This window comes from Neophocaena asiaeorientalis, unplaced genomic scaffold, assembly GCF_003031525.2.
Source record: "Neophocaena asiaeorientalis asiaeorientalis breed wild unplaced genomic scaffold, Neophocaena_asiaeorientalis_V1.1 scaffold1247, whole genome shotgun sequence".
Classification (NCBI taxonomy): Eukaryota; Metazoa; Chordata; class Mammalia; order Artiodactyla; family Phocoenidae; genus Neophocaena; species Neophocaena asiaeorientalis.
Window position 1 is genome coordinate 526,297 of NW_020174329.1, and position 26,440 is coordinate 552,736.

Sequence of the window (26,440 nt, forward strand, 5' to 3'; positions counted from 1 at the left end):
GAGCCCCACGGCTGCACTGCCAGCACCCCCAGCCTGAGCCCCAGGTTCAGACTCTGTTGGCCGCATCCACATAGCTGCCCCTGGAACACTCCCTCTCCTGCCCATCTCCACTGCCAGCCTCGGGTCGACCACCTGTCACCAGAGTCCCATTCCTCTTCCTCCACCGCAGATGCATCAGGCCACGTCTTCACTGGCTGCCCAGGGCCTTCAGCCTCAGGCCCAGTACCTGGGCTTGGTCTGCAGAACCATTCACAGCCAGGCCTGACTACTTTTGCAGGCTGCTTCCCACACGCCTGCCTGCCTCTTTTCCCACACATCTGGCCTTGGGCACGCCTGCCTGCCTCGTTCCCTCATGCTCCTGTACCTGTGGCAGCCCCTGCCCTTGTTCCTTCTGTGCCCCACCCTGGGGCGGGTGCCGTGTCTCCCCATCCGCTGGGGATGTCACCAACCTCAGGGTCCAATGCAGTGGTTGCTTCCCCATTCTGCACGGGTCATCCCACACTATTTGCAGTGGTTACCCCCGGGGCGGCAATAGCGGGGAGGGTGTCGGCACGTTCCATGACTAACACCTCTACCGTCCGAATCTTCTGAACTACTCCGCTAAAGCCCTAAGAAGCAAAGAGCTGGGGCAGGTCTACTCGACTCCAAAGCCAACACTCTTAACGCCCCCTCATGCCATTTTGTCCCAGGCTCCCATGATGATTTCTGGAGAAGAATGCTCCCTGCCGCTTTCTGGTTCAAATCTTTGACACCTGAATGCCAGCCCAGCCTCTGGGCTCCCTCATCCCCAGTAAAACCTCCCCCTCTTGCCTAAATCCAACTGGGGGACACATGGGGCTGATGTCCCCCACCCCACCCCGGCTTTTCTACCTCTTGTATTCACCGGAGCAGGGACGAGGAAGGACTCGTCAATTTGCCCTCAGAACGTGAATAACCCTGGACCAGGCATTCCACCTGTGAACAGGGGGAATGGGGATGATCGGAGGGGGAGGGGCAGGCAAAACACCCTCCAATTCCCAGAAAACAAGCCGGTGGCTCATTCTGGAATCCCCAAGACAGGGGTTTTCAAAGTCTGTGTGTCCTGGTCACACCTGAGATAGTTCTCGAATCTAGTATTTATCTACTTATTTATCCAGTTATCTTTGAATTACGATAAGTAATGCTGGCTTTCCCTTAATTGCAGGAATGGCAAGTTTCATTTCAAAATAGGCTTATTTAAGAAAAAGTTTAACCAGCTGAAAGAGAAATGCAAACTCTGAAACAGGTCTGGCTGTGTGCACACATGACTCAGAGCATCAGATGAAAGGCCAAGGACTGGAGTGTGGAAATGCTTGCCGAAGGCAGAGAGACAGACAGACAGAGATAGAGAGACAGAGGCATCTGAGTGCAGGAGCGGGAGTGCTTCCTGAAACCCACAGCCTCAGAGTCTCATCCCCAGAAATCCCAGGAGAAAGCATGTAGACTCCACTGCGGAACCACAGGGCAAAAGTGAGTTCCAGGTGGTCATGCAGTTCTTTCTTTTCTTTAAAACTAATTTTCCTTCCCTTTTGTGAAAGCATGTCAGAGTTCCTCCAATTACAGGAAGTTTATCAAGAGAATCTAGGGAGAGACCAGAACCCTGGCAGGATGCAGCATTCCAGGCCAGCCCTGGAGAGCAGCTCTGATGAGGGTATGGGTGGGGCACGTGCCTCGGAAAGGGTGTGTGTGTGTGCACGCACGCACACAACCCACAGGTGTACATACACGCACACACACAACCCACAGGTGTGCATACACGCACACACACGCACGCACGCACACACAGGCCCACTCTACCCATCGGCCAAGCAGCCCGAGGTCTGCCGCCGCTCGTGTTCCCCAGGAGATGCTGGGGAAGGCCTCTCCTCCCTCAGGCCGGAAGCTCCGCCCCAGGTCAGGCCAGAAGGGTGGCCGGAGCTTCCCATGTGTGTGAGGACTTGCAAGCTCACGGCCCGCGTGCCAGGTGGTTGCAGGCCAGCCCCGGGGAGCCTCCCGCTGCTCCAAAAAGCAGATGCTCCACAGAGCAGGTGAAGATGAAGGACCCAGGATCCCCCCTGGGTACCGGGGGTGGTGGCTAGAAGGACTTGAGAGCCATCTGGGCGACCCAAACGTCCAGCCAGAGCACATCTCAGACACGACTCAGAGAGTGTGTCCCACACCTTTGGGGGAGGCAGAGGGGCTGGGCCCGCCCCTACCTCCCCTGGGATGAAGCGCACCCAGGGGTGCTTTTCCTTCCTCTGGGGCCTGGCTGTGCCCACTTCCTGCCTCAGTGGATGCTCCCAGAGCCATGGGCAGGGCTGTCTCCCTGGGAGGAGCCGGGCTCCCATCGAGGCAACAGGCATCTCCTCACCCAGCGCCCCAGGCCTGAATGCCCCACGTGCACCAGCCCCTCTGTGGAGGCTGGGAGTCAGGGGGCCACACACAGCGTGAGTACTGGTTGGGGGTGTGCCGTGGGACAGAGCTGTGTCGCCCACACTCCACCGCCCCAGCTCTCTTTTCACACCGAGAGCATTTCTCGCCTGTTCTGGTATCTGGACCTTGTCCCTCAGAGGGGAGAGGTTCTTAAAGATAAAGAACAGCAGAACCAGAGCGACCTGTCCCCAGTGCTGACCAGTGTCAGGGGGACAAGGGGGGCTTCCTGCTGCAGGATCGGGACTCGGCTGACTGCCCGTGAGGGCCTTTCCCTTACGAAACCCAAGCCCTGTCCTTCACACCAAATAGAAGACAAGCTGCAGGTCTTAATGGCCCACCTCCAGGATTCCCTCCCCACTGGCACCGGTGAGGGGGTCCGGGTGAGGCAGCGGCTCCCGGCCCCCCACACTCACCAGCTCCCTGGGGGGCGGTTGTGCAATCCCAGAGGACTCCAGGCAGCACCCACGGGCGGCACTGAGTCCAGGACACCCTGCGGTCAGCATGCCTGCGGCATCTCCAGCCCCTCGGCCACAGCTGCAGTGCCGCGAGTACCTGGCTGGGGCGTCAGAGACAGAACCTCTGCATCCGCCTCTGATCGTGATAACCAATGAGCCGAGAGACTGTGGGAGGGGGAGGGGGGGGAGGTCCGAGCACGCGCTTCCCCTCCCCCTTAAGTGGTCTTGGTTTTCCCCACTCCTTGGGGGGCATCCGCAGTAAGAGGGACAGAGAAATGCCACATCTCCTATCAGAGCCGGACCGAGGTCTTTTGAACTCAGCCACGGTGGGAAGAAAACACAGAGTTTGGGGGGCAGGGGGTGGGGAGGAAGAAGCACCCCTTGCCAGTGATTAGGGCTGTGACCCCGTGATGGTTCAAAGCCTGACTCAGCAGCTGACACGGGAGGGAGCAGAGACGGCCCAGCTCTCGGCAGATGGCACATGGAGGGAGCAGCTCCAAGCGGCCTCCTTTGGCCCGGGCATGGGGGGTGGGTTTTAACCGCTTACCCCCCAGGCTGGGAGCAGGAGGGAGAGGCCAGCACCCTGGTGTCCCCCAGACAGGCAGCCTCAGAGTCCGTCTCTCTAGTCCAAGTGGACACGTTGGCGCCCTCTTGTGCCACCAAGCAGTCCCTGGACACTCGGCCCTCCCCCAGGGCTGGTGGGGTCTCTTCCTCTCTGGAGCCTTGGACAACCCACACCCCGAGAGGCCCTCCAAGCAGGGTGCCGGGAAGGGAGGACCTGGGGAGCCGTGGGTGTTCCCATCTTGCCCGCTGCTACGAGTTTCTGCAGTAACATTGGGGGGCTGGTGGTGGGCCATGGGCACGGGGGCCACCTACTTCTGGCCAGCCCCGTGCAGGGGCCTCTGGTCACCGTGTCCAGCCAGGCCCCTCCCCTGTAGATGGCACAGTGCCTGGCACAGCGTAAGGCCGACTGTCTGCAGCTGATCCCCCAAACTCCGCGTGATTGCATACACGGTGGTGCTGGACCCCTGGGCTTTATGGGGATTTCAGCAGTGACCCTTAGAAGAAGTTGAGGGACAAACCTTGGTGCCATCTGCAGAGGGAATCGGGAGCCCAAGAAGAAGGTCACTCGCCAGGCAGCGTGTCTGAGGGATACTGGGCCCCTAAAGGCTGTAGCACAAACCCGTCCCTCCCCGGGGGAGGCACAGGCTGGCATCCTGAAAACGGGGTCCTATCTGAGCACCTCCCATCTGCCCTCGATGGGACACGCCGCGCTGTCTCACCTGCTCACCTTGTCACCCACAGGTGAGCTCCATGAAGCCTCCCCAGGCTGCTGGGCCCACCACTCTGAGGCCAGGAAGGGGGCTCTGCCCTCTAAGTATGCTGGCAGGTATGGCCAGGATGACCCCATACTGGACCCCACTCCTCATTGCAGGCCCCGGCTCCGGGTGTAACTGCTGGCTTTCCAGAGAGGGGGTCCGACTCGACCCAGCTCGACCCCAGGTCCACACCCCATACTCCCACTCTTACCCCTTAGCCGGTAACACCCAACAATGCAGTCCCTGCCAAGGGGGAAGAATCAGCAGACCAGAAAGAAAGCCATAGGAGCTTCTGGAGGGGGCCCTGGGGGTGGTGGTGGGGAATCAATGGCAGAAACCTGCTGTGGCGGCTCAAATTGTGCCCCCCGCACCCCAAATATATGTCAGAGTCCCGGTCCCTGGTATTAGTGAACAGGACCTTACGAGGCAAAAGGGTCTTTGCAGATGTAATTAAGGTCAGGTCATCCTGGATCGGGGTGGACCCTACATCCAATGACAGGTTTCCCTAAAAGTGGAAGAGACACAGATGCAGGGAAGGAGGCATAGTGATGGAGGCAGAGACTGGGGTGATGTGTCTCCTTTTGCTGGGGGGGGGCCTGTGTCCCCAGCCCTGGTTCAGTTCCACACCTTGAGGGGAGCGGCAGTTTGCAGGGAAATTTCTGCAGCCCTCCTTGCATTAGCATTTGTGAACAGGCTCCTGGGGCCCTCCCCGCTCTCCAGGGGACTGTAAGAATAAATAACAAATGCTTTCAAAGAGGATTACGCTGCTGGCGCCACATGACAGAGGCATGAAAGATTAATATCTTGCCCATGGAGCACCACACTAGCAATTGGAAAGCCAGCTTTATTCCACTTCATCCATTAAAGGCTCTGCTGAATTAAAAGAGATGCAAAAGAAAGCCATCAGGCACTGTGCCTTTGCAATCATATAATTAACAGGAAAAAAAAATGCGTTTTTAAATGAAAATACTCATTGCAGGTGAGGCTGCAAAGAAGCTACTCCAGTGAGACGCTGCTGCTTCGGGGATGTGTGGTACAAGCTTTTGGGAAAGTAATTGGGCAATAAAGATCCATAGCTTGGGATCCAGAAATCCTACTTATATAATGTAACCTAACCGTCCAAGAGAGGAAATAAACTTAGATGTACACCCGTGTTCAAGACAGCATTATTGGGAAGAGTGAAAAGATGCTAAATCCCTAAGGAGATCATGTTTCAGTGAATTTTGGGGAAAACAATAGGCTATAACTCGGTCACTCGCAGTGATGTCTCCCTGTTTGGGAAAGTCTCCGGCAGTGATGTGAGTGGGGGAAGAGGAGAGTCCCACGATTCTGCAGGCGGGAGGGGAAAGCATACAGGAGAGTGAGGAGGGGTCCCACCTCCCAACCGCACTCTTCCTGCCTCAGACTCAGCGACCCCCTTCTGGTGGGAGGGTCTGCGTAAATGGGGCAGGGAAAGAAAGGATCCAGTGGGGCTCTGCCAGCACTGAGCTGAGGGCTGGGCTGGACCTTTATGCGGTTTCCTCTTACCAGGAATCCTGGTGACCCCAGTCCAGGGGCAAGGCCAAGTGTGAGCAACCATCCCATTAACAAGGCGATATGGGGCCCAGGGTCCTCGGCTGGCTGTGTGACCCGAGGTCAAGCATGGAAGCTGTTCTCACCCGTGAAGCACCTACTCCTGGGGTGGCTGGAGGGTTAAGAGTAAATGCTTGTAAGGTTTAAGCAAGAGCCTGACAGAGCAGATCCCAGACCAATGGCGGCTGCTGATACAAATAATGATAGGACAGCAATTATCCTACCCCTCCTCATACCCGCCATCAACGTCATCACTGTCGTCATGACCAGCATGATCGTTGCCCTCATCAGCACCACCATCACCATCACCATCACCATCACCATCACCATCACCACCACCACCACCACCAGCATCGTATGAACTGCCTGCCTCCTTCCTGCTGTTGGGCAAAGGCTTTCAGCCGTCCAGCCTCCTTCCTGGAGGTCCCCTGCTCCCATGGAAACCTGCTCACGGGACCATGGCCTTCTCTGCCTGCCGCTTGGGACCACTCAATCGGGATGCCCTGGGATGGCTTCTGCAGTTAGAAGGAATTAACTTCGCGTAATTAAGTGGCTCTGCTATAAACACATGAACGCGGCTGCTGGGCACTGGGCATGCAGTCTGTTCGGGGAGGCTGCCGGGCTGCAGGACACAGCCCATCTGTCCAGATGCCAGGTGGCTGAGAGCCTGTGGCCATCAGCCTACGATGCCCGCCCCCGCACTGGAGCTGCCGCAGCACACAGGCTCTGAGCACCGGGCTGTGTCTTGCCCTCAGCTGCAGGGGTGCATCCTCGCTGACTGCCATCTTTGGCTGGGTGCCAGGCCGCAGAGGCCACGGCTGCTCTGCCCTCCCTGGGGCATTGCCTGTTGTTCGGAGTGTGGCAGGATTGTGCCCTGGGGATAAGATACTTCGCGGAGAATCTGTCAGTGGGGTGGCCAGCCTGGGGGAGATGGAATAAGGGAGCCCACGGCGGGGACGGCCACTGCCTGCTTCCAGGGAGCCCAGGCTTGGTCCCACGGCTTCAGCTCAAGGATCCAAAGCTCACCAGGTAGCTCCTCCAAGCAGGGCCTCTGAAGGTTCCTGGGGTGGACGAGTGGACTCAAGGGGAGGCGGGAGACCTGTCCTGCCTGCAGGCAGCACCAGGACCGGTGCTAGGACTTCATTCCTGGAGTGAAGCCTCACACAGAAAGGATGAGTGGAGGATTGCCAGGACTGTAACATCACCTCTTCGCAACTCCGAACCCTTGACATCAATGCTGTGAGGGGATGGGAGGCAAGGGCAGCCATCTGACGCTTGCGAAGCACTGGCTCAAAGGACCGTGGGCTCTTGGAAGTTGGGGAAATCAGCCTGGGTCAGGCTAGTGTTCCTCGGGCCTAAAGGGAGGGTGACAGGCCTAGTGGTCCTGCCTCTGCCCCAGCAGTATTCACCCACATGTACAGGGACATGAGCATCCCTCCGGAGGACCAAGCATGGGCCGTCTGGCTTAGGAAGCGGGGAGGCCTGGGTTGGGGGATGCGGGAGCACCCTGAAAATGGTCTGATGTACGGAGGAGGTCCCAGGGAGGATTTGGCACAAGGTTTGGTTCTTGCCCAGGGGTTTCCCTTCTCTGATCATCCTGAGTCAGTGGCAGCCACTAGCCTGTAGGCCGGGGTGCCCCATCCGTTCCCAGCTCTGCAGAGGGCGGCTCCAGCTTGCGGGGGTGGGTGGGCCTTACACGAGCTGTTTCCTACCCCGTTCTACCTTCTGGGAGAGTCCATCGTTCCTGATCGTCGCTGAGAGGCTGCTTCTGCCACGCGCCTGCCCAAGGGCTGAGCTGGGGGTACAGAGGCGACGGGACAGACGCACCCCGTCCTTATGGGGCACACGCTCTAGGAGGGACCGGATGTCAACAGCAAAGACCATCCTGGAGTGTTGCTGCTGGTGAGGGCTGCTCAGGGAGTGAACACAGGCTGGCAGTCAGAGAGCTGCATGGTGGCCCCAAGCTGCCAACAAGGATGATTCCTCCCCAAGCCCCAGTTTCCCTCTCCTTAAGACAGACAGGCTGGACCACATGCGTCAAAGAGTAAGAAGCCTGAAGGGACTTTCCTGAGGACTGGTGGCTGGAGGAGCCCAGGGGCCCCAGCCCCACAGTAATAAATGAAATAAAGCCCCATAATACTTCAAATGCCCGCTGGCTTGGGGGCTGCTTTAGAGACCAGGGGTTCTGCCTGAACCTGGGAGCAAGTGCCCTCTCGTCCCCTCAAGGGATTGGGGAAGGGTCCCCTGAGCTGTGCCCTCTCCCCCTGAACTGGGGCCCTTTTTGTTTTCAGAGCTTTGGCTGCACCCGCCGCCTTGCCTGCTGTTCGCAAAGGCTGCTACCCAGGGGCCCACATGGCTGTACCATGGGTCCCCACCAGGGCCTCAGCACCCATGCAGCCCAGCGGGTGGCTGGGAGCCTCCAGCAGTTCCCCACGGTTACCATGGTTACCAGGCTGGGGGAGGGTGGGGAGAAACCCTGTCCTCCACATCCCTCCCAGTGGTACCCCAGTGGGCTTTGTCAGAACCTTCCAGCCCTGGGTGAGGCAGAGAGCAAGGGCCCAGCTGGGCACACAGGCTCCGTGTGTGTTTTGGGGGGAGCTGTGGTAATCACGGTAGCTGGAGCAGCTCAGGGCTCCTGAGGGAACCACGGGCACGGGACAGGGCTGGGGACCTTGAGGGACCTGGTCAGCTTCCTTTCCCCCGTTCTGGATGCTTAGCCCCACAGATGAGCCTCATCTGTCCCTTTGCTCTTGCCAAGGACGTGGGATGCCTGGAATAGGGACTGCAAATTCCAAGAAAACATCGTCCCCTTTCTGCATGGACACAGGTGCTCTGACTCCCAGCAGCAGGGGATGCCTCCCCGTTTACACCCTCCTGTGTCCTGGTCAGGATACATCTTTCTTCTAAAGATGAGCAGCCCCTGAGATCTCTCCTCACTTAGCCCGGCGTCCCTCTCCTGAGGTCCCCCCAATACCCCAGGCCATCTCTCACCTTCTGGCACAGCTCTTCCTGCCCAGAAGACCGCCCTGACCCTTCTCCCTCTGTCACCCAACACAGAGCCACACCGGCTCCAGCCCCGCTTCCTCCCTTCCCGACCATGTGGGATGCACACTGCCCCGTCCTGCCTGCTGGGCCTGCAGACAGTTCCGTTGTCGCCCGAGTGGCACCTCCGTGGGCTGGAGCCCGTGTCTCCTCCCCCACCGACTGTGGGCCCTGAGGGCAGTGGCCTCGTCTACCCCCCTGCTTCTCGGGTCAGTGAAGGAAGGGGTGACGTGCAGCATGGCCACACCTGCACAAAGCCGGAGCAGGGTCGCTCCTACAATCAACCACCGTCCCTCGAGTTGCGACATCAGGCCCAGGGTGGCCGATGAGTCTCATCCGAACAGGCTCTTTATTTAGGACGTGGGCCCACATTTACCCATAGGAGCTGTCCCACGAGCCGTCAGAGGCCTTTCCCAAACCCATCCTTCGGGATGAAGAGGGAGTATGGCAGCATCCCCAGTAGCATCCCTGGAGCCTCTGATGTGTCCTGGGCAGGACATGGGCAGGTATAAGCAGGGAGGTGTCCCCAGCGCCTGTGCCCCTACAGAAAGGGAGCGATGTTTCATTGGGATTTGCAATCCCTATTCCGGGCATCCCATGATCTTGGCAAGAGCAAAGGGACAGTGATGGCTCCGGGCAGCCTAAGCTGGGTGACAAAAAACCTTCCCCTCAGTGAGAGGCAAAGGCAACGCTCCCCGGGGGGTGAGGGAGCCACTGAGCAGAGGTGGGGGCTCACGAGAGGGGGAGGGGAGATGCCACAGGTTCAGTCCCAAGTGACAGACTGGCTCCCGGGAGGGATGCCCACTCCTGTCGCACGGGGCAGGTGGTCAGAGAGTCAGCATCCTGACCAAACCTCATTCCAGGAGCACTGGGGCACCACTAACACCAGCATCTCCCCACCCCTGGCAGGATTAAAGCTCGATTCGGGATCCGAAGCTGACAAAAGCGTAGCAGGTCGCCCAGTAGCACAAGGGCTTCCTATGTTCCACAGTGTTGAAGAAGCCCCAGGAAGGCTTGCTCATCAGAGCTTCCAATGATCAAGGCGTGTTTCCTTGGGTGCTGCTTTACGAAGTGGAAATGGGAAAGTTTATGACAAACTGGGGAGTGTTTCTCAAAGTGTGGACTTGGAACCCTGGACCAGTGGCTGCTGAGCTGCACCAGGACCCTCAGGGGCTGTTTTCAGGCACTGCCCCCTGTGACTCCGATGTGTGCCCCAGGGCTCAGGACTGCCTGGCGCCACTGGGGCCCCCGCAGTCTCTGCATTCTTACCCTCCGCAGCGGCATCATAGGCAGAGCCACCCATGAAGCTGGAAGGATGAGCCCCGCAGGTCACAGGTGACCCCAGAAATGCCCCCATAAGGGCAGGACACAGAATCACGCACCATGGAGACTGAGGAGGCGGCCGATGGACCCGGTTAACCAGAAAAGTGACTTTTCTTCCCACCGACCTGCTAACCCCGGGAGCACGCCCCCTTCCTTCTTTCACTGTCACATTTCTCAAGAACCATTTAGGCAGCAGAATGCAAAGGTCAGGGGGGCAGGCGTTGGCACCCGACAGCCGGGGTTCAGATCTTGACTCCTTGATAGCGCCCTGTGACCTGAGGATAGGCACCTTGGCTTTCAGTGACTGTTTCTGCACCAGTAAAATGCGGGCAATGGCAGCTCCTTGAATTGAAGGAGTGGACACAGAACGGGGCAAAGACGTGGCATGTGCACCTGTTATGGGGGGGCAGCTGTCGCCTCCCCTCTTGGCAGAGACTGTGGCCCTAGCAGCGTGGGGTCCGCCTGATGCAGCGGACACCGGCCCCCACCTTCTATCTCCCTCTCTGACTGGGCTCCAGAATAACCCAGGGTTTCCTCCTGTCTTGACCTTCACCTTCCCTCTCAAATCCTGCACTCACGGCCACTCCCTGGGCTCCGTCTTCTGCCCCCTTTACTCTTGGCCCCACCTCCTCGGTGACCTTGTCCACTGCCAAGGCTGTGACTGGTGGGGGGTTGGCAATCACCTCTGGCTTGAACCCCGTTTGAACCCATGGCTGTCCCTCTCGATGCCCACAGCCATGACTGGCCGAGGCAAAGACCTTGGACCCAACGAGGCAGGGTCAGCAGGATGTAGCCCGAGCAGACCCAGCGATGAAAAGGGGACCTGGGGCTCCCCTTACTGCCCGCATCTCATTGCCACCCGGCTCCACAGCAGCTTTGCTGTGACGCTCTCCTGCCTACTCATCTGCTCGAGACACACTTACGGGGTCCCGCTCTGTGCGCGATGCTGGGCCTACAGCAGCACACAACACAGATAACGGTCTCTCTTTAGGATGACACGCGATCTCCCCCGCCATCACACGTGGTCCTCACCCCACACTGCAGACACATCTGCCTCCTTCATCCCGGTGTGGACATGTCACTGCTGGCTCCAAAACCCCCAGGGGTCTGACGGCTGGTCTCCCAGATCTCAGTTCCTGCTCCCCCTCAACGACTCCCATATTCATGTCCCACCTGTGCTCCCCCTGGGCCTCGGCCACTGTCCAAACCCCTGGTCCTCCCTCTGGGGCCTGGCCCGTGCAAGGCTCTCTCCAGGCAGTCCTTTCCCAGTTTTGCTATCACAACCCTGCCTTCTTTCAGGGTCTGTGTCAAATATCAAGCCCACCTGCCCCCCATCTCTCTTCTACCAGCAGAGGCTTCTCTGATGGCTCCTGGTCTGTGGTTAGGTTAGGTGGGTCTTGCTCACCCTCGGCCTTTCAAATGTCTGCTGCAGAGGGCTCTCCCAGTCGGTGGTATTTATAGGTTTTAAACAATGCTTAAATTCTAATTTACTTTTTAATGCGTGGATTCTTTAGAATTTCCTTGTGCTAGTTATTTCTGAGTCTCCTCCATCCAGAAGGGGCAGGAAGGGCACTGTTTCCAGAGAGACCCTGCCACCGCAGAGCACTCGGGAAGGCAAGGTTCCCGGGCAGATTTCTAGCTCCTTCTGCCCTGGGCTGTATTTGACAGCTTGTGGACATCAGGTTGCAGTTCACTCTGAGAGATCGTAAAGCTGCTGAAGGATGGAAAATGAAAACATGCTGTGCTGCAGAGGGTGGATGCGCCTGGGGTGGGGCTCTGCAGCCCCCACGGGCTACTGTACAGGGGGGGTAGGCGGGCAGACGGATGCCCCGCAGGCTTGCGCACCCGGCCCTCCAGGAGGCCTGGGGTTGGGAGGACAGGGCAAGCCGTGTCCCTCCACTCACTGGGAGGCCATGATCTGCAGAGACAGCAACAGGCTCCCCCCAACCCCCTTCCTCCACGAAAGCCGCCAGCTGGGTTCTCCCAGGCTGTTCCCCAGGAGCACCCAGCCCCTCTGAGGAGCCCCACGTGGGCTCATGAAATGACTCAGAAGGGGACTCCTGGGCTCCAGGTAGAGCGAAGGTTTGCGCTCAGTCTATGACTGGACACAGAGGCTGGGAAGCTGACAGAGTGCCCGCCCCGTGCCAGGGACTGTCCATATGCCTCTACTTGCCTCATTTCACCAATCCCGAAAAAGGGAGACACAAGCACAGGGCCAAGCGGCTGGGAGAGTAAGAACCGGACATTCAGAGAGCTAGTTCTCCACTGGGGGCCACAGGCCAAGACCCCAGACAGAGGGCCCTGCGGACAAGACCCAGTGTCTACGGGACCCAAGAAGTCGCTCGCTTACTGGGGAAACTAGCCCGACGACGAACGGTTTGCTGGTTTGTTTTGAAGCCAGTGCAGGGATCTGAGCAGGAGAAACATACACTTGGCTTTCAACCGTTGAGTTGGATGGTGGATCTCAGCCACTTAGCAGCTGGGGCTCAAGATCAAGATCACATTAGGCGGGGAAAACCCACTAAGAGGGCTCAGGATCCTGGTGGGGAAAAGTTCCCTACCGGGGCTGCAGCACAGGTGTGAAGCTGAGGGAGCCATCCCCAGCCCATCTCTGCTTTTCCCCCTTTCCCAGTCCTAGCTAATCTGTACCCTGTGTGGCATTAAGACAGTCAGTTCTGCAAGAGCCTGTGTGCTGGATCTAGAGGGAAGAGAGGTTGACTGCAACAAGGAAGTTCAAGGGAGGCAGGCAGGTGCCAGGCATGTGGGTGAAATAGGATGAGGGACACATACAAGCCTGTGGATACCGGGTCTCCAGGGCTAGGCACCTGGCCACTTGGTGGAGTAGGGGGTGACCTCCTGAGACCCTGTCCTCTGTGCTATGAGTCAGAAAGTGTGCGGGTGCAGGGCACACTTCAGCTGGGGGGGCCGGGCCCAGAGTGCACCCCTCAGTGTAGAGGGAGAGGAAGGCTAGCCCTGTTTTAGCCCCGCGGGATGTGGCAAAGGGTAAGAAGACCCAGCATCTGCTCAAGTCCACTCGGACAGGGAGACTCATGTTCTCGCCAAGCCCAGGCCGGATAGAAAGCTTGAAGCGCCCCCCACCCCCACCCAGTGACCCGATGACCTGTCGGGTGATGTTCCCACCTGGCCCCTTGTGTGTTTTCTCCTGGGGAGGCCCTGTCCCTTGTTTTTCCTCTGTACTGGCTGAGCCAAGGACCACATTTCCTCCAAGTCACCCCAAAGAAAGGGGGGACATGCTGTGGGTGGAGGGCTGAGCGTGCTGGGCTTCCCATCATGAGAAAGGCGGCTTCCATGTCCCTTGGGAGCTGGGATTGAACCTGACCCTGCTGCACATTGGAGGAGACGCATCTCTGGGGGGGTAAGGATTTCCGGCACTGGCTGATAGGCTGGAGGGGGCCTGGTGCAGCGGGAACGGAATCCAGGAGGCCGGGTCCCTCTCACCACCGCTCTGTGCCTGTTTCCCATCCAGGCTAAGCAGCCTCCCTCGCAGGACTGTTCAGGGTTATTTACAAGGACCCGCAGCGAAGCAAGGTCAAGATACAGAGTCCCTCTTCTTCCCTTTCATCTCACCTGGCGGCTCGGCCCCTTGCCATCTCTTTGATGACATCTTTGGAACCACAGGGCCCTGGCTCTGAGGAACTGCCAGGCCGGGCAGGACGCTGTCACCGAGAACTCTCTGTGGTCGGTAGCATCTCCCACCCCTGACAGCCCCAGTGACTCAGACGCACCCGGGGTGCTGTTTCCTCCATGTGTGTCAGCACCATCTCACAAGTGCGTCCTGAAGGGTGGCTAGAGCTGGTGGTTGGCATGTTCCCGGGGTGCTGGTTTCCTCCAAGGGCAGTACCAAGGAAGTGACCTGGCTCAGACTGGTGGGAGGTACGGGGCCTGACGCGGCTCACCTCTGAGTGACCTTGGAGAAGTCTCTGACTTTGCCAAGGCTTCCCTTGTGTCCTCCGAAGGGGAAGATGCCCAACCCCTTGTAGCTCTAGCGTGCTCGCCTCTATGAGGCAGGATCCCTGGCTGCGGAAAGGGGAGAGGAGGGGTCTCTGGCCCTGGACACCTTCAGAGACGGTCCTCCCCGAATGCTGCCTGCGGTGCCACTGTTCTGCCTATCATTCAGGGACTCCAGGAAATGGCTCTGGCTCTGGGACCTTTGGTGAAGCAAAGGTCATGGAGAAGTGAAGGTCAAGGACTAGATACACGCTCCTTCTAGCCAGAGTCCTGGGAAGCCACACACGTTCGTCCCCCTGGGTTCCAGCAGTGGAGGAGGCCTTCCTTTGCCACATGCGTGCTGCCCAGTTGCCATGGGCCCATCACCGACAAACAGGAAAGCCTAGAGGAGGCTGCCTCCCTTACCGGAAACTGTCAAACCAAAACTTGTGCCACTCACTTCCTCCTGAATCATTTGGGGTTTAGAAGATCATTGAAAAAGGAAAGAAAGCCAGCCCCGTGCTGTGAAGCTTCTCAATCCGCCCCACCCCGGAGCCTGCTCACCCCTCCATCCCCCAGAGCCTCGGCCTGTGGCCCTCGCCAGACGAGCAGTAGTGTCCGTCTCGCCACACCTCCCGTGTGCCACTGCTTTCACGCCCATTCATTCCCGTCCAGGCGCCACGTCCAGACCCAAAGGGTTTGAGCACGAGACCCAGCTTCGCACTTTTCGTGACCCTCCCTCCCCCTGTGCCCTGGTTCAGTCCCCACACTGTCTGTCCGCTGGCACAGCACAAAGAGGCACAAAGAACGGGACCTCGGTTCTGTAGGGGAGCCTCCAGCAGGCTGCTTTCGAGGTAGGAACGTGCTACAGCCTGAACACCCTCAATGTCATTGAGGCCGGGTGTGGGCATGGAGAGTGTTTCTGATGGACAGGACCCCGGGAGCCAATGCCCTCTGGGCCCCCGTTGTGATAGCACAGGGGAAGGCCCCCAAGAACCACACACAAGCCTGGGGTCTGCAGGTAGATGCAAACGCCAAGTAACAGTCAGGAGGGCAGGTGCAGCTCTCCACACTCAGGTCCCCAAACCCTGCAACGTGGGGCCTGAATGCGGTTTTGTTTGCAGAGCAGGAGCTTGCTCTTGGCATTGGGAGGCGGAAGGCGTTTGTGAGGGGGAGGAGAAGTTGCAGAGAAAGAAGAAATCCTGAAAGGACAGGCAGTGGGACAGCTGTGGCCTGAACTTGGTGTTCTTCCTCCTCGGATGTGGATGTATTAATTTCCATAAATGCTAATAGCTCATTTCCCCAAGAGCTATTACTTATGTCATCTCCCCTTGGATGCATTTCAACACAGGGCAGACGAGTGACAGAGAAGAAAGGGCAGCCCCCACTGGTGAGTTCCCATACCCCAACCCTGTCCCCACCAGGCAGCTCAGGACTGTTCTAAGGTGGCCCCTCTAACTGCAGGGTCAAGACCCCCCTGACGACGGCCCCACAACCAGGTCCCTATCATGCCAGGAGGCAAAGAAAGTTACCAACCCCAAAAATGCTGAATCACAAAGTAAGCTGAGTAGGAAAGTGGGGGTGGGGTGGGAAGGGAGCCGGTGGCTAGGGGGGAAGGCAGGAAAGGGTGCTAAGGGGCTTCTCACCTGGAGCCCCCCAGGCCGCTCTAGACAAAGCGTAGACCCTAAAGGAGCAAGCCAGATGAACTGGTGCAGGAGGGGAACGCCAAGGTCCTGGGGAGCAAGGCAAGGTGCAGAGAGGGCGCCCGCGGGGAGAGATGTGGCGACTGGGAGCAGAATGGGTGGGAAGATGGGGCCAGGGACCTGGAAGGAAAGGCAGGATGAGCCTTCAGGAGCAACAAGGAGAGAGATGGGGGGGATCGGTCCAGGAGCGCTCCGATGGGGCTGCGCTGAAAGGGGGATGGGGGAGGGAGGCGAGGTTGCGGGAAAAGGAGGGGGCAGAGACGGGACGAGGGGAAGGATGAAGTTTGGGGCAGGGGTCGGGCATGGGAGCTAAAAGGTCGGGCGGGTTGGCAGATAGGGCAGGCAAGGGAGGACAGGATGGGGGCAGGGAGATGATGGAGAAGGAGGCGAGCCGGCTGGAGAGGAGGTGAGGACGGAGGCGGGCGCGGGGACGCACTGGGGGAAAGGAGATGGAGAGTCAGCGCGGGCCTCGCGGGTACCCGCCGCCGCTTTCCCGGCGCACGGCCGTGTACTGCGCGGACGGCCGGGGTCTCCCCCTGCACTCACCTGGGGGCTCCAGCTCCGGATCCTCTGCCCCGCTCCGGATCTTCCTTCCCGCCCTGTCCCTGCGACTTTAGCGCCCCCGAATCCCACTAGCTCCACCAGGTTCCGCCCGCAGCATCTTCACCTCGTGGGACGCCCGGGGCCACGCCTCTGCCAGCTTCTCATTGGCTGATCTTCACGCCAGTCATATTCCTATTGGCAGAGGGATCGCCGACCATGCAAATCAGAACGGGCCCGCCGCCGCGCCTATTGGCTGGCGCTCCCGGAGCGGAGCCCCTGGACTTGGGCTCTGATTGGTCCCGCGGTGCTGCTGACGCGAAGGTCGGGGTGCGGGTTCTTTCCCTTCCGAGGCTCCTCGGGCGGGTGGCAGCGGGTCGGGTGCCCCTCGGCCGGTCCTCGGACCGCAAGGCCTGCGGCTCCGGTGGGCACCGGCCGACCGCCGGGCCTCTGGATCCGTCCGAGGGGCACATCCTCGAAAGCTTGGGGCTCGACGCCCCGGGGCGGGTGTGGCAGCTGCAGGCCCGTCTCCTAGGTAACGCTGCCCGCCGCGGGCGGAACCACGTTGGCTGGCTCCGCGGGGGAGGTTGGACGCAGCCCAGAGGCGCGGGGGCCGCCGAGCGGGTCAGGGCCTCGGGCCCGGGGTTGGGGTGATCCGTGCGTCTTTCCCCGGGGCCCGGTACCTGCGGGGCGCGGCGGCCGGGCAGGCGCGAGGCTGTGCCCGTGTCGGTCGCACCTCCTTCCCCCCGCCGTGACACTTGGTGCGGCCGGAGCCACAGGCTTCGGGGACTTCTTGGGGCTCAACCTCAGTACTCTGCCCCTAGACCCTGCGCCCCCTTGCAGCCCTCCAGCTTAAGGCGAGCACGGTGCCGCCGGCCTGGGCTGTGCTGAGACCGCGGCGTTGGCCCACCCCCTTTCCCCGTCGGACCCCTGCCGGGGACCCCTGCTTTGCCTGTCCCCACTGGGTTCCTGTCCCCGCTGGCCCTGCCGACCCGTCCCAGCGCTGCCGCCCAGTGGAGATCTGGAGACTCCCTGGCCCTCGCAGGAGTCCCTGCCTTGATAGCCCTGCCTGCCTACGGCCTCCCCTGAAGCTGCTTCCACCTTCCCCTCCGCTGTCCAGCCCACCGACCTCCTGACCGCCTCCGAGCACCCCACCTGGGCCCTTCTCGAGACCCCAGTGCTCGGTCTCCTGCTCGCTTCTTCAGACTCAGAGGGCCCACCTTTGCATCTCTCTTCCATGCCTGCCTCCCTAGAAGACAGATGCCTTATCAGACCCGGTCCTGCCTTCGGTGTTGCACTGTGTCACTTGGGTTGAAGCATACGAAGGAAGTCTGGCCTCCCAAGCTTGTGTAGTTGGAAAAGGTGTCCTTTAGATGATGGTGGATAGTCGCCCCCAGTTCCTGCCCAGGTCTTCATCACAGCTCACTACACCCTCCGGTCCTCTGATTTTCAGAGGTCACAGCCACCTCCTTTGTGTGCTGACTTGCATCCTGTCTTTTTGCCTCTCTCCAGGTACATTCCTCGAGGGCAGGACGGTTTCTCCAGGGCCTGGCACGTGGTAGGTACTCAAAGACTATTCCTTGAATGAGGAATTCCAGGCAGTGCTTAAGTAGACCTCTACTTACTCTCAAAAAAGCTCCCCAAAGCTTTCAGGTCTCAGGCATTCCAGATTTTGTTCACTTCTGGGAGGGAAGCTTCCCTGTGACCGGGCAGCTCCTGCGGTTCCTGCTCCTCCCTTGCCTTGGTGAACCACTGCTTGTGAGACATCAACCCAGCCTAGCACTTGGGCGCCTGGATTCCCTCCTCTTCTCTACCCTCCCTCCCCCACCAAAGAAAGGAGTCTGGATCAGGCTTGTCTCCTGTGTGCTGCTCCCACTCGCCCCCTTGTTCTTTTAAATTTTATTTTATTATTATTTTTTTATACAGCAGGTTCTTATTAGTCTATTTTATACATATTAGTGTGTATGCGTCAATCCCAATCTCCCAATTCATCCCACCATCCCCCCACCCCGCCCCTGCTTTCCCCACTTGGTGTCCATACGTTTGTCCTCTACATCTGTGTCTCTATTTCTGCTTTGCAAACCGGTTCATCTGTACCATTTTTCTAGATTCCACAGATATGCATTAATATACAATATTTGTTTTTCTCTTTCTGACTTACTTCACTCTGTATGGCGGTCTCTGGGTCCATCCACATCTCTACAAGTGACCCAATTTTGTTCCTTTTTATGGCTGAGTAATATTCCATTGTATATATGTACCACATCTTCTCTATCATTTTGTCTGTTGATGGGCATTTAGGTTGCTTCCATGACCTGGCTATTGTAAACAGTGCTGCAATGACAATTAGGGTGCATGTGTCTTTTTGAATTATGGTTTTCGCTGGGTATATGCCCAGTAGTGGGATTGCTGGGTCATATGGTAATTCTAATTTTAGTTTTTTAAGGAACCTCCATACTGTTCTCCATAGTGACTGTATCAATTTACATTCCCACCAGCAGTGCGGGAGGGTTCCCTTTTTTCCACACCCTCTCCAGCATTTGTTGTTTGTAGATTTTCTGATGATGCCCATTCTAACTGGTGTGAGGTGATACCTCATTGTAGTTTTGATTTGCATTTCTCTAATAATTAGTGATGTTGAGCAGCTTTTCATGTGCCTCTTGGCCATCTGTACATCTTCTTTGGAGAAATGTCTATTTAGGTCTTCTGCCCATTTCTTGATTGGGTTGTTTTTTTTAATACTGAGCTGCATGAGTTCTTTATCTGTTTTGGAGATTAATCATTTGTCTGTTGATTCGTTTGCAAATATTTTCTCCCATTCTGAGGGTTGTCTTTTCATCTTGTTTATTGTTTCCTTTGCTGTGCAAAAGCTTTTAAGTTTCATGAGGTGCCATTTGTTTATTTTTGTTTTTATTTCCATTACTCTAGGAGGTGGGTCAAAAAGATCTTGCTGTGATTTATGTCAGAGGGTGTCCTTTCTATGTTTTCCTCTAAGAATTTTATAGTGTCCGGTCTTACATTTAGGTCTTTAATCCATTTTGAGTTTATTTTTGTGTATCGTGTTAGGGAGTGTTCTAATTTCATTCTTTTACATGTAGCTGGCCAGTTTTCCCAGCATCATTTATTGAAGAGACTGTCTTTTCTCCATTGTATATCCTTGCCTCCATCGTCACAGATTAGTTGAGCATAGGTGCGTGAGTTTATCTCTGGACTTTCTATCCAGTTCCATCGATCTGTATTTCTGTTTTTGTGCCAGTACCATATTGTCTTCATTACTGTAGCTTTGTAGTATAGTCTGAAGTCACGGAGTCTGATTCCTCCAGCTCCATGTTTTTTCCCTCAAGATTGCTTTGACTATTTGGGGTCTTTTGTGTCTCCATAAAAATTTTAAGATTTTTTTTCTAATTCTGTAGAAAATGCCATTGATAATTTGATAGGGATTGCACTGAATCTGTAGATTGCTTTGGGTAGTATAGTCATTTTCACAGTATTGATTCTTCCAATCCAAGAGCATGGTATATCTCTCCATCTGTTTGTGTCATCTTTGATTTCTTTCATTAGTGTTTTATAGTTTTCTGAGTACAGATCTTTTACCTCCTTAGGTAGGTTTATTCCTAGGTATTTTATTCTTTTTGTTGCAATGGTGAATGGGATTGTTTCCTTAATTTCTCTTTCTGATCTTTCATTGTTGTGTAAGGGATGCAAGAGACTTCTGTGCATTAATATTGTATCCGGCAACTTTACCAAATTCATTGATTGGCTCTAGTAGTTTTCTGGTGGCACCTTTAGGATTATCTATGTAAAGTGTCATGTCATTTGCAGACAGTGACTGTTTTACTTCTTCTTTTCCAATTTGTATTCCTTTCATTTCTTTTTCTTCTCTGATTGCCGTGACTAGGACTTCCAATATTATGTTGAATAATAGTGACGAGAGTGGACATCCTTGTCTTGTTCCTGATCTTAGATAAATGCTCTCAGTTGGTCACCATTGAGAGTGATGTTTGCTGTGGGTTTGTCGTATATGGCCTTTATTATGTTGAGGTAGTTTCCCTCTATGCCCACTTTCTGGAGAGTTTTTATCATAAATGGGTGTTGAATTTTGTCAAAAGCTTTTTCCGCAGCTTTTGAGATGATCAAACGGTTTTTATTCCTCAGTTTGTTAATATGGTGTATCACATTGATTGATTTGTATATATTGAAGAATCCTTGCATCCCTGGGATAAATCCCACTTGATCATGGTGTATGATCCTTTAAATGTGCTGTTGGATTCTGTTTGCTAGTATTTTGTTCAGAATTTTTGCATCTATATTCATCAGTGATATTGGTCTGTAATTTTCTTTTTTTGTAGTATCTTTGTCTGGTTTTGGTATCAGGGTGATGGTGGCCTCGTAGAATGAGTTTGGGAGTGTTCCTTCTTCTGCGATTATTTGGAAGAGTTTGAGAAGGATTGGCGTTAGCTCTTCTGTAAATGTTTGATAGAATTCACCTGTGAAGCCATCTGGTCCTGGACTTTTGTTTGTTGGAAGATTTTTAATCACAGTTTCAGTTTTATTACTTGTGATTAGTCTGTTCATATTTTCTGTTTCTACCTGGTTCAGTCTTGGAAGGTTGTACCTTTCTAAGAATTTGTCCATTTCTTCCAGGCTATCCATTTTATTGGCATACAGTTGCTTGTACTAGTCTCTTATGATGCTCTGTATTTCTTTGGTGTCTGTTGTAACTTCTTTTTCATTTCTAATTTTATTGATTTGAGTCCTATCCCTCTTTTTCTTGATGAGTCTGGCTAAAGGTTTATCAATTTTTTTTATCTTCTCAAAGAACCACGTTTTAGTTTTATTGGTCTTTACTATTGTTTTCTTTGTTTCTATTTCATGTATTTCTGCTGTGATGTTTATGACTTCTTTCCTTCTACTAACTTTGGGTTTTGTTTGTTCTTTCTCTAGTTCCTTTAGGTGTAAGGTTAGATTGTTTGAGATCTTTTTCTTGTTTCTTGAGGTAGGATTGTATTGCTATGAGCTTCCCTCTTGGAACTGCTTTTGCTGCATCTCACAGTTGTGTTTTTGTTGTCATTTGTCTCTAGGTATTTTTTGATTTTCTCTTTGATTTCTTCAGTGATCTCTTGGTTATTTAGTAGTGTATTGTTTAGCCTCCATGTGTTTGTGCTTTTTATGGTTTTTTTCCTGTAATTTATTTCTAATCTCATAGTGTTGTGGTCGGAAAAGATGCTTGATACAATTTCAATTTTCTTAAATTATCCGAGGCTTGATTTGTGACCCAAGATGTAATTTATTCTGGAGAATGTTCTGTGTGCACTTCAGAAGAAAGTGTAATCTGCTTTTTTCGGATAGAATGTCCTATAAATATAACTTAAATCTGTTTGGCCTATTATGTCATTTAAAGCTTGTGTTTCCTTATTAATTTTCTGTGTGGATGATCTGTCTCTATTTTATCTGATATGAATATTGCTGCTCCAGCTTTCTTTTGATTTCCATTTGCATGGAATATCTTTATCCATCCCCTCACTTTCAATCTGTACCTGTCCCCAGGTCTGAAGTGTGTCTTTTATAGACAGCATATATACGGGTCTTGTTTTTGTACCCATTCAGTGAGCTTGTGTCTTTTGGTTGGAGCATTTAATCCATTGACATTTAAGGTAATTATCGATATATATGTGCCTATTACATTTTCTTAATTGTTTTGGGTTTGTTTTTGTAGGTCCTTTTGTTCTCTTGTGTTTCCCACTTAGAGCAGTTCCTTTAGCATTTGTTGTAGAGGTGGTTTGGTGGTGCTGAATTCTCTTAGCTTTTGCTTGTCTGAAAAGCTTTTGATTGCTCTGTCGAATCTGAGTGAGATCTTGCCGGGTAGAGTAATCTTGGTTGTAGGTTCTTCCCTTTCATCACTTTAAATATATCATGCCACTCCCTTCTGGCTTGTAGAGTTTCTGCTGAGGAATCAACTGTTAACCTTATGGGAGTTCCCTTGTATGTTTTTGTCGTTTTTCCCTTGTTGCTTTCAATAATTTTCCTTTGTCTTTAATTTTTGTCAATTTGGTTACTATGTCTCTCAGTGTGTTTCTCCTTGGGTTTATCCTGCCTGGGACTCTCTGTGCTTCCTGGACTTGGGCGGCTATTTCCTTTCCTATGTTAAGGAAGTTTTCGACTATAATCTCTTCAAATATTTTCTCAGTTCCTTTCTCTCTCTCTTCTCCTTCTGGGACCCCTATAATGCAAATGTTGGTGCATTTAATGTTGTCCCAGAGGTCTTGTAGGCTGTCTTCATTTACTTTCATTATTCTGTTCTCCGGCAGTGAATTCCACCATTCTGTCTTCCAGGTCACTTATCCGTTCTTCTGCCTCAGTTATTCTGCTATTGATTCCTTCTAGTGTATTTTTCATTTCAGTTATTGTATTGTTCATCTCTGTTTGTTTGTTCTTTAATTCTCTTAGGTCTTTGTTAAACATTTCTTGCATCTTCTCGATCTTTGCGTCCATTCTTTTTCCGAGGTCCTGGCTGGATCATCTTCACTATCATTATTCTGAATTCTTTTTCTGGATGGTTGCCTATCTCCACTTCATTTAATTGTTTTTCTGGGGTTTTATCTTGTTCCTTCATCTGGTACATAGCCCTCTGCCTTTTCATCTTGTCTATCTTTCTGTGAATGTGTTTTTTGTTCCACAGGCTCCAGGATTGTAGTTCTTCTTGCTTCTGCTGTCTGCCCTCTGGTGGATGAGGCTACCTGAGAGGCTTGTGCAAGCTTCCTGATGGGAGGGACTGGTGGTGGCTAGAGCTGGGTGTTACTCTGGTAGGCAGAGCTCAGTAAAACTATAATCTGCTTGTCTGCTGATGGGTGGGGCTGGGTTCCCCCTGTACGTCGTTTGGCCTGAGGCGACCCAACACTGGAGCCTACCTGGTCTTTGGTGAGGCTAATGGCAGACTCTGGAAGGGCTCTCACCAAGGAGTACTTCCCAGAACTGCTGCCAGTGTCCTTGTCCTCACGGTGAGCCACAGCTGCCCCCTGCCTTGGCAGAAGACCCTCCAACACTAGCAGGTAGGTCTGGTTCAGTCTCTGCTGGGGTCACTGCTCCTTCCCCTGGGTCCCGATGCACACAGTACTTTGTGTGTGCCCTCCAAGAGTGGAGTCTCTGTTTCCCCCAGTCCCTTTGCAGTCCCGCAATCACATCCCGCTAGCCTTCAAAGTCTGAGTCTCTGGGAATTCCTCCTCCCATTGCCGGACCCCCAGGTTGGAGAGCCTGACGTGGGGCTTGGGACCTGCACTCCAGTGTGTGGACTTCTGTGGTATAAGTGTTCTCCAGTTTGTGAGTCACCCACCCAGCGGTTATGGGATTTGATCTTACTGTGATTGCGCCCCTCCTGCCGTCTCACTGTGACTTCTCCTTTGTCTTTGGATGTGGGGCGTCTTTTCTGGTGAGTTCCAGTGTCTTCCTGTCGATGACTGTTCAGCAGTGAGTTGTGATTCCGGTGTTCTCGCAAGAGGGAGTGAGCGCACGTCTTCCTACGCCGCCATCTTGAACCAATCTCCACCTCCTTGTTTTTGTCCCACTGGATATTTAGATTCTTGAAGACAGGGCATTTGACAGTCCGTTTCATGGTGTGTGGACTGGGACAGAACGAGTGCTTGGTGAATATTTGTTGACTGGGTCTGCAGAAGCAAAGACCTCAAGGGAACTTTATAGCCGCTCCTTTTGTAGATGCAAAACAGACGCCTGGAGGGCAAAAGACTTTCCAGAAGTCTGAGAGGAGATGGGGGATCAGCCCGGTCCTGGACCAGTGCCCTCTCTTTGCCCTCAGGGCCTCTGCTCCTTTGCCTCTCCTGGCCTTGGTAGGCAGAGGGCTGGCATGGCTATAATGTCTTTTTTTTTTTTTTTTGTGGTACACGGGCCTCTCACTGCTGTGGCCTCTCCCGTTGCGGAGCACAGGCTCCGGACGCGCAGGCTCAGCGGCCATGGCTCACAGGCCCAGCCGCTCCGCGGCATGTGGGATCTTCCCGGACTGGGGCACAAACCTGCGTCCCCCGCATCGGCAGGCGGACTCCCAACCACTGCGCCACCAGGGAAGCCCGGCTATAATGTCTTTGATGTGAGTGTGACTGGCTGTGTGCTTTCAGACTGGCTGTTTAACCTCTGAGCTTCACTTTCCACATCTATAAGATGGGGGCAGTAATGGTACTTACCTTACGGAGATGTTGGAATAATGAAAATGAAGATGTTTGTGAGTGCCTGGCTCATGATAAGGAGTCAATGAAAGCTGGTGCCTTTTCTTTATTTCCCCTCTGGAGAGCCCACTGTACCCTTCTCTTGGGTTCAAAACATGGGACCCTCCCAGTTTTCCCTTTTTTGTTCATCTAGCCCCAAAGGCCCCTCTGCCCTTCCTCTGCAGCCTTCTTAATTCCTCCATAGCATAACTTAATGATTTGCTGAATCACTAAAAAAGTTTTCACCGAGGGCCTAGTCTTGACCTCATGGAGCTCAGTCCTGCAGGGCGACCGGGACCCCGTAGCCTGGTGGAGCCTGGTGGAGCGGCGTGCCTTCTGTGACAGCGTCCTGTGTGGGAGATGGAGGTACTCTCCTGGGGAGGTAGCTCCTGGTCTGACTTCCCAAGGAAGAGGAGGAATCACCCCGGGGTGTGCGCCTGATGGCCTGGTGGGTGGCACGGGCGTGGTGTCCGGGAGGAACTGAAGCAACGGCAGTGCGGAGTGGACGGGAGTGAGGACTGGGTGAGAGCCGTTCTGGGTGGGGGGCTGGGGGAACGCAAGAGCTCTGCGTGTCCCAGAGCCCCTGGGACCGTCTGGGCTCCCACCCGCAGGAGGCTGTCTCAGGAGTCGCCTCCTTTCCATCACCCTCTTGGAATGTTGCTGCCTGCTTGCACCTGTCCATCTCAGTTCTTTGATTTTGGGTGGCCTGCCTTTCCGAGTAGCCGCCTCTTGTGCCAGTACATCTCCTGCTGGTGCTGCCTGGGGCATCCTGTTTTGCGTCCCCTGCCCGGGTGACCGTAGTGGAAGGGCTCCACAGCAGCTCCCCGCCAAGTGTGGTGCTGGGTCCCACTTCCCTCAGGGAAGTGCGGGGAGGTACTGGCTCAGGAATCCGGGGCACGGGAGCAAAGTCTGGAGCGCCCTGCAAAGGGGGCTGCATCCTGGGCTCGGGACACCCCGCGGGGCAGTGTGTGGGCTGCTGGGGACCCTTCTAGAGGATACTCTGCCGCGCGTGCTTTGCTTGTACTCCCGAGGTAGGAAGGGCTTCCCTGTAGATATGCACTCGCTTTCTAAGAGCAAACCTCCCAGTTTTATAACTAATGTCAAGGAGAAAAACACATTTTCCTGAAAGACAAATGTTTGGGAGTCAAGTTTACTGGAACTTAAATTTCATGATTGAATTTGATGAGTCCTGATGGACAGCCTGGTCCCAAGGCCACAGGACAGTAGGTTCCCTTCTGCAAGCAGTGGGCCAGTGAGCAGATCAGTACAGGACAGGTGACAAGCGCTCAGAGGCCTGCTGGGTGTTGGTCAGACCTCTTCTGCTTACAGGTCATGGACACCTGTATGCGTTCCCGTGGCTTCTGTAACGAATTACCACAAACCGGGGGACTGAAAACAATTTATCTTCTTTCAGTTCTGAAGGTTACAAGTCCGAAATCAGTTTCACTGGGATAAAGCCAAGGTGCGGGCAGGGCTGTGATCCTTCTGGAGGCTCTAGGGAGAATTGGGTTCCTTGCTTTCTCCAGCTTCTAGAGGCGCCTGCATTCCTCGGCTTGGGGTTCCTCCCTCCGTCTTCACGTCTCTCCCGCTTCTGCCCCGCCTGGCCTTTTCTCTGACCCCCCTGCCTCTCCCTCATCAGGACCCTTGTGATGATTTCAGGCCCACCTGCATAATCCGGGTGCTCTCCCCATCTCATAGTCTCTAACCTGATCACGCCCACAAAGTTCCTTTTGCCACGTGAAGGCCAATAATCATAGGCTCTGAGGATTGGGTTGGGGACGTCTTCGGGGGCCATTATTTAGCCGCCACAGGCCTTTACGGCTCCTGTAACTCAGCTCTGGTCGGGGTGGGGCTGCCTTCCATCAGGCTCTGTCCACCTGGAGGTCTGGGTCCTG

The 26,440-nt window shown here is 54.8% G+C and overlaps 1 protein-coding gene across 2 annotated transcripts in view; it reads left to right on the top strand.

Annotated features, from left to right (window-relative positions):
* The first annotated feature begins 14,858 nt into the window (after positions 1 to 14,858).
* LOC112407021 (nephrocystin-4-like) overlaps positions 14,859 to 26,440 on the top strand; it is a 45,625-nt gene continuing 34,043 nt past the window's right edge. Inside the window, exons 1-2 of one of the 2 annotated variants that reach the window (XM_024756149.1) lie at positions 14,859 to 15,479; positions 17,845 to 17,890. The gene's annotated coding sequence lies outside the window, so the exon portion shown is untranslated. Of the gene's footprint in view, positions 15,480 to 16,690; positions 16,868 to 17,844; positions 17,891 to 26,440 lie in introns of those variants that run through there. The other variant, XM_024756148.1, reaches the window with a different exon arrangement.